Source organism: Rhagoletis pomonella, unplaced genomic scaffold (assembly GCF_013731165.1).
Source record: "Rhagoletis pomonella isolate Grant_MI unplaced genomic scaffold, Rhpom_1.0 Rhpom_scaffold_00001, whole genome shotgun sequence".
NCBI lineage: Eukaryota > Metazoa > Arthropoda > Insecta > Diptera > Tephritidae > Rhagoletis > Rhagoletis pomonella.
Window position 1 is genome coordinate 30,408,901 of NW_023458555.1, and position 5,632 is coordinate 30,414,532.

Here is a 5,632-nt window from a genome sequence, read left to right on the forward strand (position 1 = left end):
TTTTTTTTTTTGTAAATGCGGCAACATTTTTGATAGGAAATTTCCATATTATAATAATACCTATGTACATAAAAATATGTATGTACAAAAGTACACATAGAGTTATGTACGTACATACATATGTATACTTAACATTTTTACTGCCTTCCGCTGTATAAAGTTCCTGGTTCATTGTTTGCTCTCACACGCATACATACAGCCATAGGTACACATACATACAGACAGAGACCTTGGTATAACTATATTAACAGGTAGTATATATAATTTTCAGATGTTAATTAATTTACCTTCTTCACGGTCACGCTCAATCTTCGGATGTATCTTTCCTTTATGGTCCGCTGAGTTGAGAAAATTCAAATCGGTTTGTGGCTGTGAATATGGTATGGATATATTTTGTCCGTATTGCATTGTATTATTGGCAGCCGAAACTGAAAGTAGACCGAAAAAAAAAGAAAAAAAAAATTAGCATAAATTAAAGATAATGATAAACTAAGCAGAAGAAGTAAATGAAAACTCGTCAATATGACAAATAAGAAAATCACAGGTGTGAGAGGAAAGTTTGACACTATTACAACACCACAAGCAGACAAGGAGTACTTTTATAAAATTTATTACACATTTTGTATAGATGTTCGATTTATGTTTGGTGCGCGCTGTTATTGAGCTGATGACTGGCGCTGCTGCAATCCCGTTCTTAGTTTATAATTTATCTAAAAATTTAACTAACTATGAGTTTATTACTATATTAATCACAAACTGAGTTTTTTTTTTTTATGCAAAGCATTCACAGATGAGTCTATGCGTGCGATATTTTGTACACCAGCACCACCGTTCAACGAAGGACTGACTGGCTGAGTGAGCGGCTGGTTGGTTGCTTGGTTGGCTGACTGGTTGGCTGGTTGGTTGCCTGAGACTCATCAGTCATACACACATATATACCTACATGTATATACACATAGCCAGCTGGGATGCCAAACCGCGAATGTGTATCCCTACAACGCCTCAAACTCAACATTTTGCCGGCTATCTGACGGCGGATGCCGAAAGCTGAAGCAAAATAGGAGACGAAGCAGACAAATTCGTTGGCGGAAGAGATGAAATAATATAGAAAAATTTAAGGGTGAAGGCTACGATGCTTCAATCAGGCACTAGGCAGCATATAAATATGCATATTGAATACCGTGAAAACCAAAACGTTGCGGAACGGGCCCCCAAACACCAAATATATTCATGTAAATGTAGTTACAAGCCAGCGCACGACTATATCCTAGAGTCATGCGTACTTTTAATATACATACATATATTGCATATGGATGTATGCGTGTATAAGTACACACATACATATGTACGTGAACATGCGTGAATGCGTGCAACACGCTTTTCGGCAGCCTAAAATCAGTCGATAGCACCCACGACGATAACGATGACGATGTCGCGTACGACGAGATATATATGAGAAAAAAGTTTACGGAAACTCCATCCCTTCCAACTGCTCCCGCGCAACCGGCGGCAAGTTTTGTTTGTTGTTGCAATTCAAGGCTACCGATCAGCTGCCTACTAACACCAAAGCCAAGAGTTGCCAACAAGCGAGCACAGGCAATGGCACGAGCTGTCGTCAGTGCCGACGAAGCCGATGTTTCATACATGCGTACATCTGTATATCCATGGACGTCGACGACTACAAATTGGGCCGGAAAATACGCATGTACATATGTATGTAGCCAATTTCGGCTTGTCGGTGCCAATGAATATTTTTCCTTATACCTATAGCAATGATTGCCTGTATCCACAAAATTTATGTGACTCGTCTGTCGGGACAGCCAAGGCCATTTGAGCGTTTCCTTTGCCGCATGCGTTAGTGCAGCACATACATTCATACTTGTTCTCTGTATGGATTGCACCTATCAACAGCGTCGTGCCGAACCTGCAGCTGATATCACAGTTCGGTAGCAAATGCCCCACCAACATAGACGCATGTAGCTTATAGGAGAAAGTATAAAGCGGCAGCTGGACAGAAATGTGTATACACACGCAATTAATGAATACATGCCATATTACATACATACATATATGTTTACATAAGGACCGTACATACATACATACATATGTTTGTATGTATATACAAGTGTATGTACATAAATGTGAAACGATGTGGTTACCATCAGGAAAAAGGAAATAAAAAAGCCGGCTGCTTGTCGGTGGCGATATTTGGGCACTGCCAACTTCTACAAAATGTTACGTATACGCACTGCTGTTCGACCATCAAATTAACTAACGAATGCGTGCTTATCGCTGAGACGGCATTCGGGCGGTTATTCGTCTGCCTAGACAGGCATATTACGCCAATGTGCCTTGAAAATATATGCAAGCAACTTTTTGCCAGACTTCTTATACATACATATGTACAAACAAATGTATGTATGTATGTATGGAGATTTTCCGGCCTGGCTCGTGCAGCTGGCTGTTGTCAATTGCTGATTTTGGCTTTCCATTTGCATTTTCGGAATAATTTCGTGAGGTATACTTACACATACATACATATGTATGTATGTATGTATACAGGAAACGTGTTGCTAAGCAATTACATACTTTGCTGGTTTAAGGAAAATTTATAAATACATACAGGTACATATTTGTATGTACAACACTGTCGCGTCGGCTCATATGTTTCACGGAAGTTTTTAATATTTTATTAGCAGCTGTAGCTTTGGTGCAGGGCAGCTGTTTGTAACTTAAATAGAACCGCCTTGTGCTTTCTTATGTACTTAAAAGTGATTTAATAACTTAGTCGGTCACAGAGTACAGAGGTTTATATGCAAAATCATATGTAATATAGGTGTATTTATATTAGCTACAAAACAAAAAGTGAATTACATAACTTATATTGTAATTTGAAACTTAAAAGAAGAGGAATATTTTCTTAAATTAGCGAAAGAAAGCAAGCCCTCTATTTAATTTGTATTAGATTATGCTTTTAGAGAATTAGTAGAAGTTTGAGTATTTTGTAATACTTAATTACTTTTGTTTTACAAGTAGTCGCCACTGTTTGGCCCGCGCTAAGCAAGATTTCTTCCAGAGCCAAGGTGGAATGAGAAATTATTTTTAATTTTTTTTGTTGATAAAAAAAGTTTTTGAAAATATGCCGTCTCTACAATAATTTGAGTCATGAATTTTTTTTTACACCAAAGTTGAGTAAAATAACTACATTAGAAATTTAAAACTAAAAAATTTTTTTTTTTGAATTTTTTTGAGTATGCAGTTTTGTAGCCCATTATATTATATTTGAAAACGGTTTTGCGCATTTTCTTCCATATAAAAAAAGTGCAAAAGCCGTCAGCATAAAAAATATTAAAAATCAACGCAGTTTTGCAGTAGCTTAAAACTTGCACTTTATTATAGAGTGCACCCCATAATACTATACTTAAATATTGCGCAATACTCAGAGCTACCATTGTGATTTTTTCAATTTTTTTTGAGATGGCATATTTTCAAAAACTAAGTTTTTTATCAAAAAAAGTGTATGTGAAAAATTTTTTAAGAAAAAAATTTTTTTTAAATATTTCTTTTCATAGAGAATTTTGATGTGTATATGTGTGATTTTTTTTCAAATTTTTTCCTCGCCCCGTTCTCGAGATATTTGGAAAACTATTAAATCGATTTGGTTTTGTGCTGTAAAGTTTTTAAAAATGTATTAATCAATCTCAAATATCATATTTATTTATTATTTAGACATGTTTATGCAACCATCCTAAGAATTTGAAACAAATCAAACACATGAAGTGTGAACCCCTTTGGTATAGAATGCCCCATATACAGATGGTTTGAAACTTAAACTCGCACTATGCCTCAGTTTCCGCTTTCCGGCACAAGTCCAAAGTAGCCACAGAATGCAGAAGTATTCTTAACCTGCTGGCATCAAAATGCTCCTTGACTCTTGTATGAGTCTCTGGACACAGGGACATTCCTGAAAACGCATAGCCGATGAGCTGGCAAGGAACCAAAGTCAATTCTGCTCAACATGCGGTCATAGCTCTAAAGGTTGAACTCATCGAAGTGATAAATACCAGATGGCCTGTGGATACCACCTGCCACACTACTAGGCAAATTTGGCCCAAAAATTATGTAAAGCGATCTTCTCAGATGAATGGTCGGGGTGATGACCGGACACCGCGTGATAAGCACGCGCGGAAAAAGTTTGGGATAACCCATCAACGATTTTTACCGCAGGTGCAGATACGAGGAAGAGGTGGAAAGCATCGAACATTGTCTCTGCTACTGTAGCGCTAGCATCTGCAGATTCTGAAAACATTCAGAGACTCCTCTGAAGGGAGTTATATATCTCTTGGATTTTATTTTTCTTGTCTTTTTTCCTTTGTCTTGTAACTTGACAGCCCTTACATCTCCTTAGCAGCATAGAAAGATTGCGAATCATATATGTACTTAGAATCTGTTCTACGATATGTTTAGCCTTTTCATTGATATTAAAATCCTCATGGCCCCCGACATCCACTACAGGCTGATCCTGCTGTTGCGCATGCCTAATTTCATGAGAGTGTTGGAGTAGCTTTCAAGCTTGCATTCCCTTTAAATGAGTATAGGGATTTAGTGTTGTAGTGTTGTAGTGATATTAATTTTCTCTGCCTTTGTTTGGCGGTTCTACTGAACCGATTTGAAAATCAAAAACACATCGGAAAGGTAGTATTTATCCGTCGATGACGAGTTTTTATGGTTTAAATGTTGGTTAATTTCAAGCCGACTTCAAAAAAGCAGGAAGGTTATCAATCCAGCGGAATATTTATTTTATGGATGTTGCCTGATAGCTGTGTACCACGGTGGAACGGTGGTCCCATACTAAGTTGGTTTAGTTGCGATTATTGGATCATGAAAAAATTAAAATTATTATTTTTTGCTTCGAACACCCAAACGAACACATCTACGATCACTACTACGTATACGAAGACTTTGACGAATACGACGACGAACACCAATATGAAGACGAATACGAGAACGAAAACAAATACGAAAACTATTATGCCAAGGCCAATACGAAGACGAAGGCAACCAAAGACTAATCCGAATACAAAGACGAATACGACGACGGACATGAATGCGAGCATGAATACGTAGACGAATGCGAAGAATAATACGAAAGCGAAAAAGAAAACGAATACGAATTCGTTTCCGAAAGTCAAGACGGAGATGAATATGAAGGGTACTAGAAATGAATACAACGGAATTTTACAGGGTACTATAATTTTCTTCGCATAGAAATTGTTTGTAACATTGTAACAGCCTAAAGCAATGAATAAATAAGTCCATTAAGCCGTGTCTATCTGTACGATGTTATTGATGTTTTTGAACATCAAATAAAATATGAACGTGCATTGAAGCGCGAAAGCTCCTTTTTGTATTTGTGTATTGTCGGGTTATCTCCTTTCTTTTTATTCTGTAGCTTGAAAAAAAAAAAATTGTTTGAATATGCGCCTGCAGTAATTTAAAAATATGACTTACAAAAAGAAATTGGGAACAATACGTTATTTGTAAACAGGTATATGGCCAAAATCCATAATAAAATCAAAATTTTCTTATCCTTGTTCCTAAAATTGCCACGCCCATTTCTAGAAGGTTTTTT

General features: G+C 36.9%; 1 protein-coding gene across 1 annotated transcript in view; it reads right to left on the reverse strand.

The window, feature by feature from the left end:
* The window catches only part of LOC118742472 (zinc finger protein 205), a gene marked incomplete in the record, with an annotated part of 125,544 nt that overhangs the window by 3,477 nt on the left and 116,435 nt on the right, over nt 1–5,632 (reverse strand).